At 44.9% G+C, this 25543-nt stretch overlaps 1 protein-coding gene across 1 annotated transcript in view; it reads right to left on the reverse strand.

The window, feature by feature from the left end:
- Positions 1 to 25543, reverse strand: part of LOC142571005 (uncharacterized) — a 230604-nt gene that overhangs the window by 16783 nt on the left and 188278 nt on the right. The window contains exon 2 of the mRNA XM_075679305.1: positions 7073 to 7124. The gene's annotated coding sequence lies outside the window, so the exon portion shown is untranslated. The remainder of the gene's footprint in view (positions 1 to 7072; positions 7125 to 25543) is intronic.

The following is a 25543-nucleotide window of genomic DNA, read 5'->3' on the forward strand; positions in this document are numbered from 1 at the left end:
CCCACATACTTTTTGCCCTCTTTTGCCTTTTTTCGCTAATTGTCATCTCAGCTGGTTTCATAGTTCGTTAAGGCTACCGGGATAAATACTGCTGTGTTCGTAAAACGCATTTATAACGCTCTGGGCCACTTCCGTACGTCATTGCAGCTACGGTTATAATTTGTCCACACATATCGAACTCCGTTTACTTATTACAAATAAACTGCGCATAAGTTTAAACAATTATTGAGAAAGTACCTCGTTTATTTAACCGAGGACACCGGAGAAATCTACTACGATCTTCGTATAACGCATAAAAAAAGAAATGGAATGAAAATGCAACAAATATTCGGAACGCCTCTAATAAATCCAGTAACGTTAAAGCTTCGCCGCACACTGAGCCTAATGTGACCCCCATTTCTACTGAACGTGAACTATGAGAAACGTAGACTTAGTAAACTGGAAAGTATAGCTCATAGTGGCCGTACGATCGTTCAGGACATTTGTTTGAGATTTTTTTCCTAAGGCAACATTCAATACACATGCCTTAAACCTAATACACAAATTTGCCCTAGTTGTTTCCCCGTTCTTTTATAAATTTGAACTCGATGGCTTTGGCGGTTGTGTCTCAACAGCAGGCTAAATTCTGCCCCGCAAGTAGAACACAATACGCTCTAGAGAACATGCACACGTAATTTATCTCAAAAGCCACAATCGACCGAACCAATCGGAACTTCGCCTACCACATCACCCATCATTTCCTCCTTATTTTCACCAAGCGTAAAAAAAGAAGCTGAGTCGTTTAGTTCACTGACGACACTGGACGAACGCTGTAAGACGCATGACGGAGAGAGAGAGAGAGAGAGATGCAAATGAGAGAAAGGCAGGGAGGTTAACCAGAGTTAAAACCTCCGGTTTGCTACCCTGCACTAGCGGAAGGGAAAGGGGAAGTAAAGACGGGAAGAAGAGCGGTGACAAAAATACAAGCGTGAAAAAAATGGAATTATGAAGAAGGCTAAAGCTCAATAATTTCTTGTAACACTCCTAATTAGGCCAGAAAGGTTAAATTCATCAAAACCTTTTTTTTTTAAATGCCCCCTATACTGAACAAATATAACCTTTGAGCACCGCAGGTTTCTTTCGGGACAATGGGAAACGTCCGACAACCGCCACGTGACACTTTCGAACATTTTATTAGGAATTTTTCACAAAATACTTATATCTATATGCACTTCGCCCGCCGATTTCACCATAGAGTTCTCTCCCTTCTTGCTAAGGTTGCTCTTGGTTGCACATGTATTTCTGGAAAAGCTACGAGTTAAATTTTCTCGACGCTTGTAAAACACACCCATAACGCTCCGTAGCACTTGCATACGTCATTTAGTGCGAAGAGTAAAAAAAAGAAGTTATTTTAAATTCTGCCTAGACATCCCCCATGACGTGGCCTTTATTTTTGCGAAATGGAAACTTCCTTTCATGTAAAGTTCCGCTTCGGACACTGAAAAGAAAGAAAACATGATATGACCACGAGCGCTTGCAAAATTTTTTTACAAATGCTGTGTTTCATCCACACGCATTTAACTTTGCATACAGCCTTGCCTTATCGATCCACCCGTGCTCTTGAAAATTTATCTTAGTAGCGTTTTCAGTTATGCCCGGGCAATGGGCTAAATTTTACACCGTTCCTAAAACACATTCGTAATGTTCCGGAGCACTTATAAGCGTAATTTCTTTTAAAGTCCGCCTTTAACCTACACACCTTAACCGTTGCCTACACATTGCCCGGAATATTCCTCTCGTTTTCACCAAATATAAACCAGGCACCTTGTTTAGTGCACCGAGGTCACCAGGGAACCAATTACGTGCCCCATATAAGCATCGAAGTAGAAAAATGACACGAAGGCTCAGCAATGATCTTTAACGCTTCTAATTAGGCTAGAATGGCAACGTTGCGCAAACAATAACATTCAACATTCCTCTATATTCACCGATTCGGAACTTCGCGTCTTGCACAGTTGTCTCTGGACCCTGAAAAACATTGCCGGTAGTGGTAGTATCACACTCTGAAACACTCGAAAAAGCAATTTTCTACAAAGTCTATAATTAACCTACACAGGATAAGCACTTGTCGCTCGTCATCCAAGACTTGCTTACTACTGCAACGAAATATAAACAATGCGGCTCGTATAGTTCACCGAGAAGCCCTGCAAAACCAACCACACTCTTCTCCTAACGCATGAAAATTGGGAGACGACGCGTATTCAGTACATATTTGCGTAGCCATATAAATTACCTTTAAGCATGTTAAACCTTCCGTACAAGTCATACATACTGCGTGACGCACTGCGATTTTCATGATCGGCCTAGATCGAACAAGTTTTCACCTTTCATTACCCGAGTGAAAGAAAATCGTCATTGTTTTAGCGTACAGCACACAAAATAACCATCCATTGTACAAGATGCAGTCGCTGAAGGCGTCACAGTCCTTGTGTTCTTTCACTTGCGCAAATGCCAACAATCAGCACGTCGTAAGCTCGCGGTCAACGGCCTGCGTGAAAAACCACGCTGTCTGCGTCGTCCCACAATAGTCGACACCGTCGTCTTGCTGCGATCGTGGGCACACACACATTCACACACACTCTCGCATCAGACACGCAGCTGTTCGTTTTGTGCCGACGCGTTGGTCCACAAGGTAGCGCTCTGCGCAATCCAAGCGATGCTAGGTTGCCAGGTGTATCAACAACATGCGCTCCATAACGCCAATTTTCGATATGCTGCGGGATCTGCTTCAACGTGTTTTTTTTTTCCTGTTGTGTAACCTCCAATTGCCAAATAACTCCCCACATTTTTCTCTTGACCTAACAGGCAAGTCGGGCAGTGCCGACCCCTCCGTTCCACCGCCAGCCTCCGCTCGTGCTGCAAGACCGCACTGCTCAGCTCGAACCTGACAGCACAACTCCGGGCCTTCCAGCGAGCCGAGGAAGCCGCTTCGAAACAAGGTCTCGAAACCGCGCCGGCGGCGGGTCCCCAGACCCACTAAACAGACGCCGGACTCGAATCTAACTGATTTGAAAATAAAGTTTACGCTTTCTCTTAAGAGCGATCATCAATTAAGAGTTATTATCAATTGGAAGCTGCTGCTCAGCTAACATGAGTTCAGCAACCTTTTTCAAGGCGGAGACAATTTAATCAGGACGTTTGATTATTACTGTTATTGCGGAGTTGCAATTTCAGCAACGCTCTGCGGGTTCCTCTCTCTCTCTCTCTCTCTTTTTTTTTTTTTTTGCTACGGTTGCCTATAGACGGGGTGGGCGGCAAAGTTTCCGTCTTCGCTGCTGAATCTAGCACTTCTCAGTTTCAGGTCATCGCAAGACGAAGAAGAGCAACTCGGAATGATCTACAGCTACAAGCAAGATTTCGCTTCGCGGGAATTAAATCTGAGGGCGTTCGCGAAAGCCTGTCAGTGTTCTTTTGGGTGTTACCTTCGACACGCACCTACAGAAACAGGCTTCGTGATTGGTTCTTTTTTTTTTCTTGTGCGCGCGAACTGTCCTTTCCGATTTCATTGTTTCCGCTTCACTGCAGGCTGGGAAATTGTGTCCTTTGTCGACCATGAATGGGCTTATCTAAACCTGTCCCGACGTTTCCCGACCCTGCTTAGGCACATCGCCTTTCAATGCTCCTGTCCTCTTTCCTACTGCGCCTATATATTTTGCCGAAACACGGAACTGTATATTGTCCGACTGCTCGCGTCACAGTGCTGCCTTGATTTCTCTCTTCGACGAAGGCGACCGGCGACAGTACATGGTGCTACAAAAGAATGTCAAAACCAGGCAAAGTAGTGCGTCTTCAGTAGGATGCCCTTTTATTGTCTCACTCTCGTAGTATTTCTTTATTTGCTTCTTTAAATTTTTGGATGGTTATTATTATGCAAGCGTATACACCAAACGTTTTTTCTAACGTGTAAAAAGGAATAGCCGTACTAAACCTGCAGGAATAAATATTACTCTAATATATATATTTCATTGCAAAATTAAGCTAATACAGAGGACATGCCTGAACTTCTGTGTGGTAAAGATGGGGATAACTAATTGAGGAAACGCCGAAAGATGGGCCAGAGCTAATAGTTCCCTTAGCCCGTTACTATGCTCAGGGGGAAGGAGAATAGCAAAAAAAAAGTCGCGGTTTCGGCCTAAATGCGAAGTGTCTACTGCGTAGCAAATTACTGAACAGCTAGCTATAAAAAGTCAGGATAATAATTTTATTGGCCGTATAAACTTCTAAGCACAGGCATACTAACTAAATTAGCGAGCACGGTGTCACGCTCGCACAAGCAAACGTGACTAGATATCAATCGATGACCGCGAAAGCTGGCGGTCAAAACGCTGGAGTGAGGAAACGCGACAGCAGGAGCGAGTGAATTAACCTTCCTGCTTGCGTATCGCATCAACACGAACTAAGCCGCGAAAGCACAGCGCGCGGCCGCCTGCGCCCCGCGGAGTATAGAACGGCCACCCTCCATACACCTTCCTCCCGGATCGTTGCGCGCGACGGAAGACGGCGCGCTTTCTCCCCGTTTCCCTCGCTTCCGTGCGCGAGCTGAGCCACAATCGCCGGCTCACGCTCACGCGCTTTCACTCTCAATACAGCACACGGTGCGCAGCGCCGATTTTATCCCCCTTAGACTTTATACGGAACCTCACGGCGACGGCGAGGGCAGAAATGCACCTTGAGTGTATATATAATCGCTATCGCAATAAAAGAAAGCTTTCACGATGCGACGACGAGGCGAGCCATCGACGACGCGATATCATGAGGATGAAGAGGCGATGTTTGATGTCTGCCGAGAAAAGAATGGCGAAGAGAGGCGCCCCCCTAGAGAATTTCGGCACATTTGCACGTATTTAAAGCTTCTATATTGCACCTGCTCGCAATGTCACATACCCGTTCAGGGAGAGTGGTACAGAATAGGCAGATTCCGAGTTACACACACCAATATTGCCCACGAATTGGGTAGGCCAAATGCAAGATTAGAGGAATTCAGAGGTCTTTGAATATGATGCATTATTCTGCAAAAACTGTGGTTCCTTGCTAGTTGAGTGAGCATATTTACAGTTAAGATAGGTTTTTTGCTTCGAACGAAATACATCCAGCAAAATAGGCTGTCATTAAGGCAATAGGTGCACTTGGCGGAACACAGGGCAGCTGTCAGTGCTTTAGCAGCTGGGGACCATCTGGCTGGCCGTTGCCGTAGATGCTCGTGCACTACGCAGTTTCAAAGCACCCGTGCGCTCAGACCACTCCAGAGGCAGGCCGATAAAGAAGTATTCAAAGCGTCTTGCATAAAAATTTACAGTTACTTAAGTATCCTTACGGGATTTGAATGCGAAAGCATAACTTCTCTAATTAATTGGTTTCATCCATGATACGTGACGTCATACGTTTTCAGGTGTCCTTCAAAATTATACCTTAATCCACCTTGGTCTAATTTGTACCAAGCTTAATCCACTTGAATCCGCCTTAATCCTTGCTCTCATTTTTGTACCAACCTTAATCCACTTGAATCCGCCTTAATCCTTGCTCTAGTTTGTACCAACCTTCACCCATCTTAATTCACCTTAATTCACCTTCATTCACTTTACTTCACCTTCATCTTCATTTTCACTTTCTTGTAGCGCACGCAGAATGAGAGGGACACGGAAAGGCAGATTAGACTAATTCACAACACTACCTTTAAACCGCAGATCTATTTCGAGTCCTCGCAGGCGTACTATACTCCTCAAAATGTCATAAGATAGGTGTATATTGCTCGACAAATATGACAAAAAAGGGAAAACTACACACAGGTACTCCTGTAGCCCCACTGATTATTTAGAAGGGTTTCCGTTCTACGCAAACGGAGATAATCGAGCTCTTTTATTGATAAAGAAATGGATTGCCCACTGGCACACGGGCTTGAATTTGGGTGCCAAAACGCCGGACGGTCGTCGGGTTTTTCAACCCATCAGCCACCTAAGGCTTTCGCCTGAAGGAGTCTCAGTTCCCCCAGAATGCGAAGCACTGATAGTGATAGCAACGTTTGAAACAACTACAAGAAGCAAAGTTCGTAGTTTTATTCGCCACATTAGTTTCAGTAAGCATTCGCTTACGAATTATGTTAACAAGCATGGTGTCCCGAGCGCACAGGGACGCATGAATAGATCTCACTCGATTAACGCGAACATTCGCTATCACAACGTTGGAGTGAGGAAGCTCGGCAGCAGTAGCGAGCGAATTGACTTTCGGGCTGCCTCTCCATTCAGCGTGAACTAAGCGGCGAGAACACAGCGCACACGAAGCTGTCAACTGTCAGCCCTCGGGGCACCGAGACTCTGTACCCATGGCCGATCGCTTTCGAGAAAGGGCCCGCGCGGCTGCGCGGGGACGCGCCATACGCTAGAGTTACTGTATATGCTACAAAGGTAGCCTTTGGTTGCATATACAGTAACTCTACCATACGCATCCCCCGCCGGTGTAGAACGCACCCCCCCCCCCCCTTCTTCCTACGAGCCTCGCGCGCGATGGAAGACGGCGCGCTTGCTGCCCGCCCTTTTTCATTGCGCGTGCGTCTTAGTATATAACTCCATTGATCGAGCCACCATGCTCGGCTCACATTCGCACGCTTGCACTCGCACCCGCAGCATACGGTGCCCGGCCACTATGTTATCGCACTTGGACTTTATACGAAACATCACAGCGACGACGAGAGCTGAAATACGCCTGGAGTGCCCATATAATTGCCATCGCATTAAAGTTAAGCTGAAGTGTAGCGTTGTGTCCTGTGTGTTTCTCGTTCTCGTACAAACTCTTTTTACGACTAGTTAACAATATATGAAGTCTGAAATACGCACCAGCTAGCCCAACTTTCTGCTCGAAATGTGCCACCTCTCTGCCATTTATTAAATAAAAAAATAACCTCTCTCTCTGCCTCTCTTTTTCTCTCTATTGACGATCGACTTTCTATTTAGAGTGTCGCTTAGAACACGTAATAAATACGTGTTCAAACAAACAATGAGCGTACAAAGGCCTATCAGAAGAACAAAACATAGCTTACCACGTTAGTGCATCTTGCAATGGGCCACTCGTCCGTCAGCGCGTCGAATCACCTGGGAACGTAAAACAGTCGTAGCTGTGCGGCTTGTGACAGGCGACATGGGGGCAAAGCACAATGTCACAGTGTTCTCACCGCACGGGTGCTTCAGTGACATCTAGTCGCAAAGACAAACAGACACATGTTGCGTAAACGAAAAAGAAATAAAGAGACACATACGGGGAAGAATTGACAAAACGCATGCAGAAATCCTGATGGAACCCCAGTTAGAATTTCGAAAGTGGGAAATTGATTGTCAGTCGCTTTATTTCGATCGCTGACAAGTTTACATGCAGACGCGCTAATCCGTTCCGCGTCTCGCTTTGTAGACGCTCGATTTCACCAGATCCGACGTGCTCGACAACTCTTTTGTACTTGCATATGTGTGCGCAAGGAATGAGCGGTGCCTTGGATCGTTTTGTTGACGCCGGCTTTACCATCGATCTGTCGTATTACTGTCTATGTGACACTCGAAAGAAGTCAAACATTGACTAATTTGACGTTCTGTCTTGTGAAGCACCTGAAGCGGAACCTCCCTGAAGACAAGGAAGAAGACGACCGATGCTGGGGGCGCGACAACAGAAGAAGAACAGGAAGTTCATTAAAATGGCGGACTAAACAGACCGTCTCGTTCTTACTTCATTGCATCTCGTATTGTGTTTTTCTTAAGCTTTTTCTTAGACTGACACAGTCCGATTTTTTCCCCCTCAGGGTAAATCATTTATCCTTGAGCAAAATGAAGCCACGCTGTGATAAGTTACCGTCTATCCAACCACCCACCAAACTCCTGCGGATTGCATGCTTGAAACCTCTTTGCACCTTTCTCTAACTTTTACAAAGGTGCAAACTTCCTCTTTCATGAGATTCTCTGCGCCTTTATTGTTGCCAAAAAATTGGTTTCCTAGAACACCGTCCATAGTTTATTTGGCATTGCCTCGGTAACTACAGCAGATAATCGTTGCTTCTGAAATTTCGATTGGCATGTCCAATGCTGGTTATGGTTGTTCGAGAGTGTATTCGTGAACTTTTCTAAGTTTGCCTGTAATTTTGTTCCCTTTACCGAACACTGAAAGCTACAAAGCAAAATAAAAATAAGAAGAGCTGGTATAGGCATCACCATCATTTAAAACGAAATGCAAGAAAAATGAAAGCCTATTGACCAGCCTACAACTCACGATTCCCGTTCACACACCTGCTGCTGCCATCTTTCGGATGTTAAGCGTGTAAAGCCGCTAAACTGAGCGGAAGTGATTATACGATATCGATAATCAGGCGTTTAAAAGCAGCGCAGTTCGTTTCATTTGGTAAACTATATACTCACACGCAGAAAATGTCGCTTTAATGAAACCTAATCGCGATTTGCCTAAACCTGTCACTTTTTCGTGAGATCTGACATCTGTGTTTATTTCGTAAACTCTATCATTACAATCGCACTTTACGTGACTACCTGTTCCTTCACGCCGCATTTGTGCATTTCTGCTAGAAATCAACATTCGTTCAAAGTTGACTTACCACATTACCAAACTAACGTGGATTCCACTGCTTTCCTTCCCACAAGGACAGACTTGTAACACCTTCCGGCGTCCATCGTTTCCATCCATAGGCGATGACAGCAAAATCAAGAAACCTCTTCTTAACAATTTAGTGTCGCGCTATTACGTTTTCATAAACGTGTGTTGTTTTTTCCTTACTTCCTCACATCGCACCCACTTCTCTCTTCAGCGCCATGACCCTTAGAGAAAATTGATGAAATGAAATGAAACAGCAATAAATCGGAGAATCCATTCGACGGTGTCCACAAGTTTACGTAGCATCGTCTTTATAGATGTATTGCGACAGATTTCCACCTTGGCGAGTCAGTAAAGCTGGTCTTACATCAACATTTATTTTGCAAAATGCCGCACCCAAGACGCTTCTCAACAACGCGCACTTCTGCTGTGCTCTGTTCCATATATGGCTGTGCTTTGGTGTAGCATATAAAACGGCTCTCGTGGCACATTTCCATGAATATTTTAGTTTCCGAACTGCCTAATTTACTTCACACTCACGCAAAGAAAAATTTTTGGACAGCTGTTTTTCAGGCATCTACTGCCAAATGGGGGAACACAATGGCGCCATCACCCGGCTTTTCACTAAGAAAATAAACCAGAAAAACTACAACCAAAAGGAGAGCTTGAGTTTCCACGGCATACAGCGGCATTTTTGAGAAAAAAGAGGTGCATCACTATACCCTCCGAAATTCGGAAGCATGCGTACGATCTAAAGGTAACGGAAAACACTTACGAAAATTGGAATCGATTTCCTTGCATATAACATCTCGCTAATATTTTTTCCCTTTCCACTTATAAATGCATGCATTCATTTGTGTTTTCTCAACTTAACATTGACTTCAAATCGTTGCATCTGTACTACATAAGTATATTTGCTAAGCATGATATGCTGCGATAACCAGGGGTACTGCGTGTGAATGTTGAAGGCGAAGAATTCTGCATTGACATTTGGCTAGTTCAAAAAAGAAATAACTTAGAACATGTTGATAAGCAGTACAAGAATATAGCATTCGCGTCCTGTGTTCTTAATCATTTTCTTTCTCACCAAATGCTCTCATAACTTCAGCCATGGTTCTTACTCCTGTATTTACAATCAATATCTGCCCAACTTTTGTAACCCGATTCAGGCCTACCGTTGCAAAGGCGTTCTAAAAGCAATCATCCGCATGAACATTCTTTTTTTTCTTTTTTATGATATATGGTGCTATCAACAGTGACTTTCTATATATTTGTGCGGACAGTCTATATAACTGTGCGAAAGCGATCGTACACGGAAGCAATCTACGATTACTTTAGTTGAGATTTGTATTATAGTGTGGAACTGAGAAAGTAAAGCGCGTTATTTCAGTGCTGCTGTTGCCGCTGGCAACCCGTACAACCCGTCCCACCCCGTACCCCCAGCAAAACATCATTTTGGATCTTCAGTGACAGGATTGCTTGAGCTTTTCGATAGAACCTTGTAATGGGCTTATAGGCCGGCGCACGTCAGCATTAGAGTGAACGGCTGTAATGCTTTCTGCATCCAGGCAGAGCGAAAACTTCGCGGCAAACGATGCCTGCAGTAGTTGTGCAAATGCTGGTGTGCACCACCCACGTGCCACTGCGGCCCTTTGAAATATCGAAATAAAGATGCATGCGCGTACATGTGTGTGTGCGTGTGTGTGTGCGTGTGTGTGCATTGTGCGTGCCGGTGTGTGTTCGTATGTGAGTGTGTGTATGTGTGTGCGCTTATGTGTGTGTGTATGTGTTTGCGTGTGTGCGCGCGCGTCTGCTTTCCGTATTTATGCTTGTGCAGTTCTATTCACCTATTTATCCCTCCCGCAATTAAATGCCAGCGTGTCATTACAACCGACTTCACTCCTTCCGTAAAACTTTTTTTTCCGGCCTCACTTGTGATAGCTGCGCACACATCTCTACGTTGGATCAAAACATGTAAGTTTATGGCAAGAACTCCTGACTGAAGAAGTTCCTCGATTCCTTTGAAGGGCAGCAAATGCAACAAATTCATTTTTTTTTTATATTAGTGTTCGCGCAGCCGTAAGTGCGCTCCCGTCTGAGCAATCTTTGTTTTTTATTTACCTTTTGTTCTTTGTTTTCTTGCTCTTGCGTTTTAATTCGAAGCTCGCTGTACTATACATGCTTTCGATCGCTGTGCTAAAATAAAAAAATCAATGGTTCGAAGTTTTGAAAGTAATGTGAGGCCCGGCATCGCAAATTCTTAATACATTGCTTTCTCATATTATGCTATTTACCATTTGACACCCGCCTTCTATGTGCCCTTTGTCTTCCAGTCTTATCACTTGCAGACCATGCTTGCACTTTCCATGCATCGACGGCGTCTGCAGTCGTTACCTTAAGGTTATGGGCCGCCGTTATTCTCGGGGCGGGGGTCTTCAGATGCTTATGCCAATGCCACTATCTACTTGAGGACTAAAAAGAACTATAATCGAAACCCTCAAATTTTCCAGCCAGAACATTACTGTAAACATATCAGCAGACGAGATGAAATAAACAAAAGTTAGCGTCTCGTTTTCCTGGGATCGCTTAGGAAATTCATTCGGGAGAGGCCTATCTTCCTTTGCTTCGAAAAAACTTCGACGTCCTTGAACTTCTTTTAGTAAGGTTGTAAATTTGACTCCGTCAAGTAGATATAGGTGTCTTGACCCGACTATTATTAAAGGAAAGGCTTGCAATGAGAGCTGATATTTTGTTTCTTATTCTATATTTAGGGGGGCAGGGGGGAGTAAAAAGTTGAACTGAAGGAGAACAGCTCTGCAAACAATAATTTAGCAAGTCTAAGATACTAGCGAGGCCTTAGATGTCTATAGACCTGCGCGCTTCAGGCACCATTATATTTGATCGCTGGACTCGGACAAACCATGGTTGTTATAGTTACGACAGCTGCTACTATTTATAAGTTACGAAATGGGCAGGACAAAAAAAAAGTATTTTTCGAAGCGTTCACAACTGCCAGAGTAACAAAAAAAAACTTTAGAAAAGAATGATTTACACTGTGCGCGCCACACAGTGCTGGCCGCGGGAAACATGGCAAACAAATGCGACGGCATACACGGATCAAATGTCGGTATATACTGGGCACGCTCTTCAAGGAAAAGCAAACAGAAGCGCCACAGAGTGCCCACAAATTTAATTCAACGGCTGAGTACTGAACCATGCAATTCGTATTTATCGTTTATTGCATTTAATGCGGCCAGGAGACTTACAGTAAAATCCTTTCAGCTGAAACTTTCACCCGCACTTAGTGACGTATCGTTCAATATCATGTGCATGCTTCGAGTTGCATGCTAGGCGTTTCCAGAACTCATAGGCGTGTATCAATCTTGGTGCACCTGCAAAGCGTTGAGCAGGTCTACTTCAACAAATTGCTGATAAGTCCGTATGGCCAGTGATTTATGTTGCAAATACGCACGTCACTCGAAGCACACGGCTCACAAATGCGTGTTCTACGCAAGACCCTGAACGCTTCTCGAGATGGTTTCGTGCATTGAGCGCTAAAGATGCGCAAATTGTTTACCTTTAGCTATATGGTGATTTCTTTCTTTCATTGGATCACATTGCTATTTACTACCCTGTGTCTGGTGTGTCGCTTACGCCGACAACTAAGCGGCATCAGATTGCTGATAACATGATGACATCACAGCCCGACGACGATGACACGACGACTTTGTCATTGAAGAATGGCTACAATAACAATTCAATAAAAATACAATAACAATTCAATAACAATAGACTAACAATTCAAGGGCGATGTTACGAATGACGACGATGATGACAATACGACGACGATGTCGGCGCGATAACGGCAACTACAGCAAGTTGTCGAAGTGAATGCTCCCATACCACGGACCTTAGATGCCGGACCTTTGAGGAGACAAGTGGTGTTTTCTTTTCTGACTTCTTGTGGGGGTCGAACATGATAAACGTAACGATGATGCTTGGGATAAACTCCGCAAATTTTGGCTGTCATCTCCTTAACAGCTGTGGCTGTAAACATTGTTACATTCATTCAATGCTAGTTCCTGTCGACCTCAGTGTGCTTAGTTCTTAAGACGAAGCTTTAGTTAGGGCAAACTCCAATTCTCCCATTGAAGTATATTTATGATGCGCAAATGCTTTTGTTGGACAACCTCTGGACTGTTTTGAATGAAATATGTTGCACTTTAAGGAGAATGTCAAATTCTTGCAATTTTTAAGTAGAGTTTTATCTAGGCCTTCGGGGGGAAGTTCTTACAAAGATTGCCGAATATCCCTACGTTCCAAAAAAATTGAAGCTTGAACCATGGAGGCCGATGGCGCGGCATCGAATCCCGACAGCGGCGGCCGAATTTTGATGGGGGTGAAATGCAAAAACGTCCGTGTATCTTGCATTGAGTGAATTTTAAAGAACCCCAAGTGGCCAAAATTAACCCGGAGTTCCTCACTACGGCACGCCTCATAATCAAAGCGTGGTTTTGGCGCGCAAAACGCCAGATTTTATTTTTTATAGCTTGGAGGTATTTGTGTTTTCTTTCATATCATAGCTCGTCGAATATTTCATACCGGGCCAGCAACAAAAAAATTAAAAGTACGGCACACTGCAACCAAAACGCATTCAAAGACTTCACTTGCGGAAACTTTAAGAAACATGAAGTCCTCGTGGAGCTTTTTACTGACTTACTATCGTTGCACCAAGAAGAAAAACTGCGACTTTCTGATTACGCCACCAGCTCATTCGTAAGAAACCATTCTAAACTAGAATTGTAATATCCAATGGCATTTTAAGAAACTATGCGAACGCTCAAGCCTAAAACAACTATTGCAGACACTGACAATGACACCCACACCGGGATGTCGTGCCAAAGTAAAATAGAGCTGAACTTTCCATAAAGTTATCGGCTAAGGAGTCCTCTCCTATTTTACGTACGCATTCTACTTTCAGACGGGGCCTGTTAACCACGAGTTTCGTGAATACCTTGAAGTCTAATTTATGTTTTTCCTTTTCACTGTTCAAAAAAAGTTAAGGACGCAGTCAATTTTACGGATAACAAGAGAGCTAGTTGAGGCTCACTATTGTTTTTGTTCAGGTCCTCTGCAGCTCGGCACATATTGGATTCCCTGCGAACAAAAATTTAGCTTTTTTTTTATTTTTCACCACGAGTTCCAGAACAGGCGCCGTGATTTCAGCGCTCTGTTTATTTTTAGCACTGAGAGGCACTGGGGTAGAAGTTCCTACTAATACCTTGTCGTCGTCATTTTAGCCAAGTCAATTCTTTCACAGCCATGGTATCAGTGACACCTCTACGCCGACTTGATGTAACCTTTAGCCAGGTGAAGACGAAACGTCTAATTAATGACGGCTTAGCTCTGTTTAGAAGACGGAGTCGGGAAGAGTGTTAATTAACTGAAAAGATGTCGTCAACTGGACGAGTTATAGTGAGGCGTAACAACAACAAAAAGAAAAGGAGCACGAACGGAACAGGGTCAAAATAAGGGCGACTACACAAGCGCTTACTCAAAACTAGATTTTTTAAGCAACCGCAGAGTATATTGTACGCTTATCACAGGTAAAGAAAAAAAAACGAGGCCATAACTTAGTACCTCTAACTGCTTAAGTACGCGATAGCGTACTTAGGCAGTTAGCGGTCCTAAGTTACACTGCTACGCGATCGCTCAACATATCGCCAGTTTTCTCTTAGATACCTACAAAGTGGGTGAAGTGTGACTATGCTATAAAAAAGTCTGGAATGCTATGAATAAATTCGTGACCGATGATGGGACCGAACCTCTGCATTCCAGCACAGCAGCCCAATGCTCTAACCATAAGGACCAGGTTGCTTTTTCATTCATTCATTCATTTAATATGCCACGATCGAACGCATGCTGCTCTCGTGCCAAAGTCACGCTTCGAAACGTCAGGCTTGTGTGCCATGTGCCAGTTTCTCACATTCTTCCCTCATGGCAGCTAGCGCTTTGAGACGCTGTGTTCGAAGGTATTCTCCTGGCGATCGCGCCACACTTCTCGTCAGACGTTTACCTACAAAGTATGCGCATCCGCTTATAATAATATTGCATTAAAAGGTCGCATGAGATCTTACCAGTGATAACAAACTGATAACACCACAAGTGAACGTCAAGAACACAAACTCGACCATTTAAAGAAAATCTGGTTGTGAATAAGCGCTTTTAATATCGCCCATATCTGTGTCCCTGTTCCGTTCCTGCTCTTTTTCTTTTTCACTGTAGCGTTAATCGTGCAAAGCGTTGAGTTATGTCATTCCATTGGTGCGGCATTGTGCCTAATTTTCTTGTAAAAGCCCCACCTTTAATATCGGGAGTTGTCTTCGGTTTCGGAATAGAACACGCAAGATCTTGCGGTGGCAGAGTCTTTACCACGCTGCTCTACACAACAATGGCCCACCCGGAGATTCGCTAAAAGCTGCTGAATGCTTTCACAGAAAGTATGTTAAGCGCTTCGCGTGTGTCTGCATTGGTTTGTGCCGACTACAGGATATATATATATATATATATATATATATATATATATATATATATATATATATATATATATGCCTACACTGTTATGGATCACTGGAGCATGTATACAATAACACATCTCCTAGTGAGTGAATCGTAGAACTATCTAGAAAACACCTGAATATACGCGCTTGGCAACAGGTAACAATGGCTAATTTTGTAACTTACGCCTAAAATATAGACTTAAATGTTCCCTCTGATTGAAACTGTTGCCAGTAATAGCCATGGCTTACAATGTGTGTATTGCACACATCTGTAATGCAAACGTACTATCATCACGCCCTGTCACCGGCAATGTGAACGTTTATGTTCACTCTAAGAAGCTAGAGAGCTTATCCAGCTCACACGTTGTAGTGGCGGACTGGAGCCCTTTTCTTTTGCAAGCATTGAAGCCTGACGTTCTCGAAGAACTTTAGTTTTTAGCGAAACGGCAATCTTTACAACAGGCAAGGCTAAAGTTAGGGAAACCGGGGTGTTTGACGACAATCCTACCTACACATTCCTCATCACCTCACCTTCATTCTTCATACGTCCCTTTTACGTTTCCCTCTTTTTGTTACCCAATGCATCTTTGAGCACTCCTGGCCTACGTCCGTACTTTTACCTGAACAAATTCACCGTTTTCCACACTTTGCAAGCGCCCACGCTTTAGCATATACGACGGATGGACGGTTGTACGCCACCCGACTTCCCCTGCTAGCAAGGCTCGCTGCCTTATTATTTTTAGAAGCACAGTGTGTACCTGTTCTAGCTACCAAGAGTTGTCTTCTTTCAAGCTTCTAGGCAATGTCGTCTTGCTAATTAAGTCCTTCTTTCAAACTACTCATTACACAATGTCTTATTTCGTCCACAAAGGAACACTAGCTAGCCATAAAAATACAGCCTATCCCAAGATAATCATGCTTTTCTTTTTTGTATTTTCTTAATTTGTGCAAATAAGAATGTTCGACGACAACCCAAATAGGCAAGGTACGTAGTCATTGCGGTCCGACAAGGCTGCCCTGAGGACCACGTTCGGAGGCAATATTTCAGGGCACTATGATAAGGTTTGCTGTGATACTAAGTGGAAGCAAGGCATAAAGTATTACGTCTTGACCTTCGCTGACGTTTTCTATTATACTAATTGGAAGCAATCACGTGAACTCAGCAGACAATGAAACCAAGAAACCATTGTCTGTTCGCTTCATCTGACAGTGACAAAAAAAATTTGGCCTTTCGTTTCCCCTGCTTCATGTTCGTTAACAGGAAACAATGCATGTAGTATTATGTAATGAACTTTTGTGACGTTTTCTATGGTACGAACTGGAAACAAGGCGTAGAGTGTTACGTATAATAAATACTGTGAGCGTTTTGTGAGATGGACTTACGTAGAGTCTGAGATTGCTTTAGAATAAGAAAACTTTGACTTTTTATGCAATGTGTGCCTCCAGTATACTTAGATTACAAAAACCGAACTAACCTAGGTGCTCACCATTACTTTCCTAACACATGACTTGCTTGTTCCGTGCCGTCATACTACGACGCCATCACAAGGTTCTGTAGAGGCAATGGCGTTAACGGCCAACGCTCAGTGTAGCTAATGTTTGGAATTGCGGAATTGTGTAATTTTTAGGTTTCCAAAAAAATAAATGTGAACTCCTTCAGTTTTTCCCTCAGTGTTTATTGCTTTAAAAGTAAAATCTTGCTCAATTGGAAATGCAACTTATAGAACACCGTTGGCGTCATGTGACAGCTATATGGTATCGGTTCCCAACGGCAGCAAGTTGTCTTTCTTTCCACTTTCATAACCTTTATCTATCTTGAACTCATTAAGCTGAAAGACAGCTTTGATGGCCTGACCCTGCCGACAATTACTAGATATCTAACTTTCTAAAATGGGTTCTTGTCATCTTTCCTTTGAATTTAGTGCCTCCTGGTATCCGGCAACAATTGTTCAAAGCAGCAAGTAAACCATCTATGCGGATAGGTGATACTCCATCGCATGAACATCCGATAATAATATTGAGCTTGCACTAGAAGCAAGTAAGCTAAAGTTACGTTTAAAATACTTCCTGCAGTTCCCGCCACTTTCTTATGATAACGCAAATCCCAAGTAGGCCAATTTTTTTAATAGAACAATAAGATTTCTAACCCAATAAACGGTAAAGGTCTGTACACGCACTCAGCGTTTGTTATCAGTGAAATTCTCCAAGGAAAAGAAGAGCGATAGTAAGTGTGACACGCTAAATACAACTTACATTATTCTCTTTTCGAATACATAAATCAATCCATCAGTGTTCATTATTTCACAAAAAGAAAAAAAACTACATCGATAAACTTACAGAAGGAGGCACCAGAGTACAAGGCTGCATGGTGACCTTCTGTCAGGAAGTTATCTAAAAAATAAATTTATAGTACAACAGCAGTACATTACCAAATACAAATAGTCGATATATTAGAAAAAAATGAAAGCAGTTAGATCGTTAGTTCTTTCAATGCAAAGCAACAAATAGGTGACAAATACTCATATTATTAGGCATTGATAAGAAATGGTAGCAACTCCTTTTTGAAGATCACTAATGAGGAAGAATGTTTAATGTGTGATGGGAGGCGATTCCACAATTATAACGCAGTAAAATAAGCAGCATGCCTTCCATAGTTCGAGTGTATTTAAGGCAACAAAAAAATCCCATCTGAGTCGAATCTAGTTGAGTTAGTATTTATGAAACAGTTAGCCAATAAAAGATTGAACGAAATTAACTTATTTATAGGCTTGAACAAGATAGCTGTGATACTAAACTGGATTAATTTATGCATAGAGAGTATCGGGAAGCATTCGAGTGGATGAGTTCAGGATTTTGAACAGCCTCAGGCACATGACTGGAGTGTTTCATCAGAAAACTGCTTATAATGTTTTGCCGAAGTTGCTAATCAGTAGTTTCACAACCAACCAGTACAAGGAGTAGAAAAAAAAATAAGCGTATTCACGTTGTGTTTTTTGCGCCCGTGATGTCGATGTGCTCAAGTCAAGCCGGTGAAACCACACGTGGAGCACGTAACCAAGACAAAGCGAAGACCAACTATGACTTCTTTCAGTGTGCGTGTACTGAACCATGCTGCGGCCTTAAGAAAGAAAAGCTTAATAGTCAAAATTTTGAAAGGTAGCCCTGAGGCAAGATCCTCTAGCCAACTGTTGGGTGCTTGGGGAAGCGAAAAGTCAAAATAAAAGGGAACAATATAGATGGCAATATATGACAGACAGAAGAGGCAAAACGCAAAACGGCATGTACACTGGTATCCTACAGACTCGTACTTTTTAAAAAGGCAAGCAATTGCCTTGGATAGCTTTAAATATAATCTTAAAGAAACGCAAAGTGCGCTATATAAAGTCATCTGACCATGTTGGCTCAATATAGCAACAAATCTAAAGGATATCTATATCGTTTGCATACTTTCGTGACGGCTCGCAAATCATAAGCACGAATCATCGTATACACGGCGGTCTGCTCTCTTTCTTTTCGTCTCTAATGTCTCAATTCTGATACCTCTCTGCTGTAAATGCTCGGAGGCATTTCGCTTTTTGCAATGTCAACTAAAGCCTCTTCGTACAAGTTTGATAAGCAGCGCGAAAATTCTCCCGATTTCGCCTCATCAGCGAGCTGATCACCGCACTATGCCTGCACATCAAAGGCACGACTGCAGTAATTATTCCCGGCCGCATACTAATAAACACATTTCGGTCGCCTTCCTCATCCAGAGATGTCGATGACAGTCACGCGAACTCAAACATAGCGTTTGCACTGGATCGCTGTTTCTCGTTTGGCTATCAACACAGAAGAAGGTGAGAAGAATGTGTTTGCGCCAGAATAGCACAAGCCTATGCAGAAGCCAAGTTAATCCGCCGGGAGGCTTTGGGTGTGTTCCCGATTCTGGCCACCATTGAATACAATCTACTTTGACTGTCGTGACAACAGCTTAGAACCCAAGTAACGACTCCTTTAATACACGCCTGCCTCGTGAGCCGATAAGCTGGTTCGAGGCACTCTCGTCTTTCCTCCTTTCCACCGTGTTATAGGCTGCGTGCGCCCGTCGCGGTTAAGCCTTGCCAAGTAAACAAGGTGTTGTCTCTTCCTCGTTGCTTTCGAGATGTCTCATCTGATAACATAGCGAAAGCAATGAGCAGCGGATGCCAATGATATCTAGCAACCTAATATGCAGAAAAGAATGCCATGTTTCAGTGTATTTGAATCAAAAACAACATTGCACTTTGAAGTATTGCCTGAGAAAAAAACTTTCACTTTCCAAGCACGCCGGAAATATGGTCAGTTGCGAGCACCTTCTGTTTGTGACTCCCTTGAAGTACAGGAACAGCCACTCTAACTGGCAAACAAATGGCGTGGCTGGTACCAAGCAAAGGAAGCATTGCCCGAAGTAATAGAACGCGTTCAGGAGATGTATCTGTAAGTAGACGCCACCTCGTGTTGACAAGAAAAACTAAGCACATGTTATCGCTCTACTTTAACGCGTTTAGTGTGTAGACCTATGGAAAACAGAACGTAGCTTATATTAAGCGCACAAGAAGGCGTGACTAGATCTTCTTGCAGGAGGGAGACCTTTGCGTCGAGCTCGCATTCCGCTTAACCGACTCCTTGTTTGGACAGTAAATCAGACTGCATCGTTTTTTATTTCGATGCCGTATGTCTTCGCGAAGCTGTCCTCTTTGCCAGCTTTGGGAAATTGGGAAGAATAGTTGGGATGGCCACTTTCTTCTTAGCTGCCTATTTAGCGGTTCACGGCAAGCACTGGTACAAAGCCTTTGTCGTTCGGATCGGAATTCACTGGCGTGTATTGTTGCGTTGTCTTGTCTTGGCCTGCAGCCTTGTAATTCTCTAGATGGCCCTTAAGTGGAAATTCACTCGTTCCTTACGTTCATCTAAAGGTCGAAAATCTATTGATTGCTCATGCGCAGGCGAAATTTCATCTGAAGACTGTCTCTGGTCGCGCCTAATGTGGACAACGAATGCATGCGTCAAGACGGACCTCCAAGCGAGTGAGCGTGACGCCACTTCGGTTGAATCGGCACGCGAAGGTGCGTACGTTCCCGAAGCGCACCATGCAGACTCCGAGTGCGTGCCGTGCGTGATTGCACTTCGCAGGCCACAAATGGGCAGTGCTGCAGCATACGAAGACTTCGTTGCGTGCATCGCGAAGAGCTCGCTCGTCAGAGGTTGGCTATAAACTACGTTTCGAGACCATAAAAAAAACAAGAAGCACGGCATTGTGCAGAAATCAGTTCACAGTCGGCGGAGGACAGCCTGAAGTCTGCAATTTTTCTTTCTTCCCGTTCGTCACGACGATTTACAAGCATCGAAGAAAACGATCATGGATGCGAAGTTTCGCTGCATATTTCTAACAGGACACACATGGCGAAAGCACGATCACAAAAATACAGTACGTTGCTCAAGAGGTGATGCGATGTGCGAGCGCGTCTTCTTCGTTTGTGTCCTGTTGGAACTGTGCAGCGAAACTTTGGATCTAGAAAACATTCGCAGGGTCTCTTATGTTATCCCTAAGACGACATGAAGGCGAAAGCCCAAGTGCCGATGCGTTAAAGACAGACGCATGACGTGCACATCCCCCTTAATTCACTTAGTCTACTTCGCTTAGTCACCCCTCTTAAGTCGCTTACTCATCTTTTATTTCGCTTAGCCATCACTCTTAATTCGCCTAGTATACTGCGCTTGGTCATCCCGCTTAATTCCAAAGCTCGAGGGTTCGACTCTCTCCCAAGATCGTGGGTTCGAGTGCCCGAATTAAATATAACTTTAAAAATGTGCTGTAATTAACTTCGCCTTCACTAACATCAAAGGTCGTGGGTTCGAGTACCTTAGTGAACTCTATTTTAATACCTTAGGGAGGTTAACCAGATTCGAATTTCTGGTTTACTACCCTGCACTGGAGGAGAGGAGGTCTAGCTGTAGACAAAGCCGCCGGCCTCCCACATCTTTCCTGCCTGCCGTATTTTGTCTACGTGGCTTTAAAAAATATACACGGGTACGTGCCTAACCATCCAAGGTATGCCATACACTGGAAAATTCCCAAAGAAAATGTGAACAGAAATTTTCAAGAGTATAAAAGCATTTTTGTCCAAATTTAGCAAAAACCTGTTTGAGGTGTGCTCAGTTATATTGGGCACCTATTGTTTCATTTACGCGTTTTATTATTATTATCGTTATTATTTTGCGACGCGAGATTTCATCGCCTACTATATTCCCATTGTGTTGACTACGGGATTGTACACTTCACGCGTGCTGAAACTCTCGTAGGAAGAAGCAATTTAGACGAGCCCATTGTCCACTTCAAGTTCGGTTGACGCTAAAGAAAGCGCGTTGTTTCAAAACACGTGACGAAAAAGGATAAACAAACGGCAGGGAGCTTGGCCAGTACACAGGCCGGTTGGCTAACCTGCGCTGGGAGAGGAAGGGGAGGAAAAGCCGAGAAAGTCTACAGCTGACGCGCACTCGAGTCTGTATACGACGTATAGGAATTGTCGGGAATGTGCCACACAGAGTTGCTTAATGCCGCCTGTAAATATTACCTGCTTCAAGGTGAAAGAAAAACCTAACACAGGATCTGCTTCGAACAGCGAAAACAAATCAATACTATTTGCTACACCCCATCGCTGCAGACAGGGGCCAATAAGAGCGGCGGCACCTTCGTGGAATGCCGTAGTCATTACTTTGCCCGTGCATGCGTTTCGTTGCCGCCGAGGTCGCCAGCCAGGCACGGTTTCCCAACGGCAGCTTCGCATCACAACTCCTCCACCACACGCGCACACGCGTGTCCCTGGGGCCGATCTGAGAGACGACGTGCCTTCGCATTATACTATCGCGTAGCACGAAGGGACGACGTATAAGCAGGCGCGTGCTTCACGTATATGGTGGTTGTGACAGCTCGCGAAAGCAGCAGCAGCAACAACTCAAAAACGCGATATCGCAACACAATACGCCACTCTGCGAGCTTGAGTGTCGTAGATACTTGCGGAAGAGCGATCCGATATTTCCACTTTTTCTTTTCCAGCCGCCCCATGCAGTCGATGAGCACGTCGAAGCGAAGGTTCGTGTTTCACTGGCCGATCCTTCGAATATGCGGGGTTTATTTCTTTCCTTTCCCCGAAACACTGTGAAATACGGCGAGTGAGCCTCGAAACTTTGGCTTTTTTGCCGGCACCGAGGAATTTTCTTCGCGTTGATGTTAATACGTTTCGGTGGTCTCGTTAGAAATCTTTATGTGGCTCGTGCATTCTTAATCTCTTTTTTCAAATTCAGATTCTAAAGAAACAGTTGGATCCACATACACCGACAATGCAGATGCCAATGCTTCTTGGATTTTCCCCTGCTGTACACAGTTTAAGCTCCGGTGTATGCCGTGTGTGTGTGTGTGCGCGCGTGTGTGTGCGTGTCGAACCATAGTCATTAATACTGCTACCCGAGCGACCTTCATCATGGCTACTGATGTAGCTGCGGTTATCGCTAAAAACGGTCAGCTCAGTTACACAGCAGCAAAAAGCGTCGTTACGCAGCTAACCGTGGTTGTCTGCAAACTGAACTAAGCAGCCTCGGTGTAGTTTCGCAAACGGTCAAGATGGCGGGCGCTAAGTCAACGGAGTGCAGTGTGAGTCCTCCGCTGGCCTCTGAAAGCGTGTGAAATAACGTGAAGCGACTACGGTGGGCATAATAAGCATTTCGGCAGATAACCTGACTAAATACCCCGAATACACGTTTCTACGTCGACATCGCGGCAAGGAAACGATAGTTTGTCCCGTCCGGCGCCCCCAAGCGCTGTGTTGTCCCCTCTCTTTCAGGCCCTATACTCAGCTGGTGGGACAAACAAGCATTGCTTTTGCACGCGGGTGTAATTTAGAGTGTTTTGTTTGCGTATGAAACAGCAGTTTAAAATAGAGACGAACCCTTTTATCACCGCCGTGCACGGTAAAACAGAACGTCCGTGTATTTCGGGCCGAATTCGGTTACCGTTAAGCTCATGTACACTTGAATATGAGAGGAGTTGGATCCCTGCGCGCCAGTGGTAACGGGGAGAGGTGAAGCCGCCGATGTCAACTTGAAAACGGAGCTATTCATTGAAATCGACGTTGCGATGCTAGGTGTGCCAGAGGGAAAGCGCATATTGCAGCACATGCAAATAAGAGATGCCGCGAACATGCAAAGCTAGCACCGCAACGTCGAAGCACAGACGGAGGTCGCGGAGGTTACATTGACCTCGACAGTACGACGCCGCTCTTCTTTGCATGTGTAGTAATATCCGCATTCTCTGTGGCACACCAAGCTTTGCACCGTCGATTTCAATGTATTGGTCCGTTTCCAAGTTGACATCGGCAGCTTCACGCGCCCGGCGTCACTACCGTTACATGCTAGTACACTGTACCGTGGCTAAAAGGGCCATGACACCAAATTTTCGAGCTTGAATAGTGCATTCTGCGTTAACCTCTACGCGTCTCGCAGCAAGCTGGCAATATTTGAGGGCGTTGGATAAGATAGAACATTTGTATTTTAGTTGTTCTTGATAACGCAGCTGAAGCATACAAGCATCCGGCAACACTAACTGGCGCTGAAATAAAATTGTACATCCAGCAGCCGTTCCCTCGGTGGAACGGAATCGAATCTCGAAGGGAATGCTTTTGTGTGCCGCGAAGCCGGGAGTGATTGCAAGAGCCGGAAATGTGTCTTAGCGTCTATGTGCCATTTGATCTTCACATGCGCGTATCGGCGGTCAGCTCGAGATAGTAACGTCCTTCTTTCATCTATGGACCTTACCGGAGATAGTTTCCGCAGGCGTTTTCTGGGGCCTTAATCGCACGACTGAGTCGCTGTCGGTAGGAGGGACATAGAGGCAGCGCTTCCAATTTGAAACTGCGAGTTATAATGTACGCTGCGAGCCCACTTCATTTTTTTTATTTTTGTTACACACAGGTTGTACCCGTGTATAACAAGCTTATTGGTGCATCCCCTCTGTTACGGTAATAAAGGGACAATAGTTGGACGAGCAAGGTCCGACCATGGCCGGCTTGCGTTGTGCGCCACGCCAGTGGCTGTGCGAGCTCGGTCGGGTTGTTTAGGCGACGATGGACCTCACTTTGCAACAGCGGCTAAAGCGCTTGACGGCTGACGTGGAATTCGGCCCACGCGCCGACGCAACACTACGCAAGGCAACGCGGAGAAACGATGATCCCCGCCGACAGCTTGTACCGGCACCTAAATTTTGGGCGCAATCGGCGGCAGAAAAAAAAAAGAATTGGGGCAGCTTCGCACTAGTGGCGAAACCTTGGTTCACTGGGCACTCAGAACCAGACATGGAGACGCCAAGAGCAAAGACAGGGAGGTCATGCAGACGAGCGTCTGGTTTGCTACCCTACACTGGTCGTAAGACAAAGTGGGAATGGAGACGCTCGTGCATCGGGACAGGCGGCCAAACGAACAGCTTTGGCCGCTTATCGGGTTCACTTGGGCCCCACCAAGGTTATCCTTGGTTCGGCTAAGTTTATACGTCGTTATGCTTGGAGACTAGGCGAAGTTTTCGGCGTTGTTATGCTTCGAGACTCGGTCAACTTTTCTGCGTAGTGTCGTTGTTAACCTCCCAAAGAGAAATGAGCAGGCAAACCGTCCGTCGGCGCCTCCCATGGATTTCCGAACTTGCCGTTGAAAGTTCTCCATGACTCGCAGGCCCGGATCGTTTCGTCGACGCGTCTGGTTGCATGCACGCTTTTGCTCGGTAATGCGAGCTCGTAACTCCGGATCTTCTCCAACTCGCTGACGTTTCGCCGCCGCTTCACCGGCGCCATATTCGGGATTAGACCGAAGTCGTCGCATCGGTTCTCGAGTAGCGGCGCGACGTCTCTCGCGCCGTGTTTCCTCTTTTTCGGGAGTGACGCTCTTCTTCTGTCGCCCCATCTCTCTACTCCTCGGACACCCGGCTGTTCTGTCGCCGCGGCAGAGGAGCGGAGCTTCTTTTATACCCCCGTGCTGACGTCATGGCTTAGATTCGCATATGCGTTTGCGCAGCCTCCGTACGGCGAGGCCAGGCAAAGCTACGGTGAATCGAACACGATAAACCCATCCTCGAACAACGCCGACAAACGCCGTGCCAGCGCTGCGAGTCCACTTTGGTTTTGCTTGCGTTCAAGAAAATCTAATGCACGAATTCAGCACACAAAGACCAAGATGCACTGGAGCATGCCGACGAACACTGCGGTAGCATTATTTTTAAAACTTCAGCAATGCCACAATATTGCGCTGTGGAGGAGCCGGCACAACTCGAGCAGAGACGGCCGCCAAATACCGGAAGCACAAAACTA

This window comes from Dermacentor variabilis, chromosome 2 (assembly GCF_050947875.1).
Source record: "Dermacentor variabilis isolate Ectoservices chromosome 2, ASM5094787v1, whole genome shotgun sequence".
NCBI classification, from domain to species: domain Eukaryota; kingdom Metazoa; phylum Arthropoda; class Arachnida; order Ixodida; family Ixodidae; genus Dermacentor; species Dermacentor variabilis.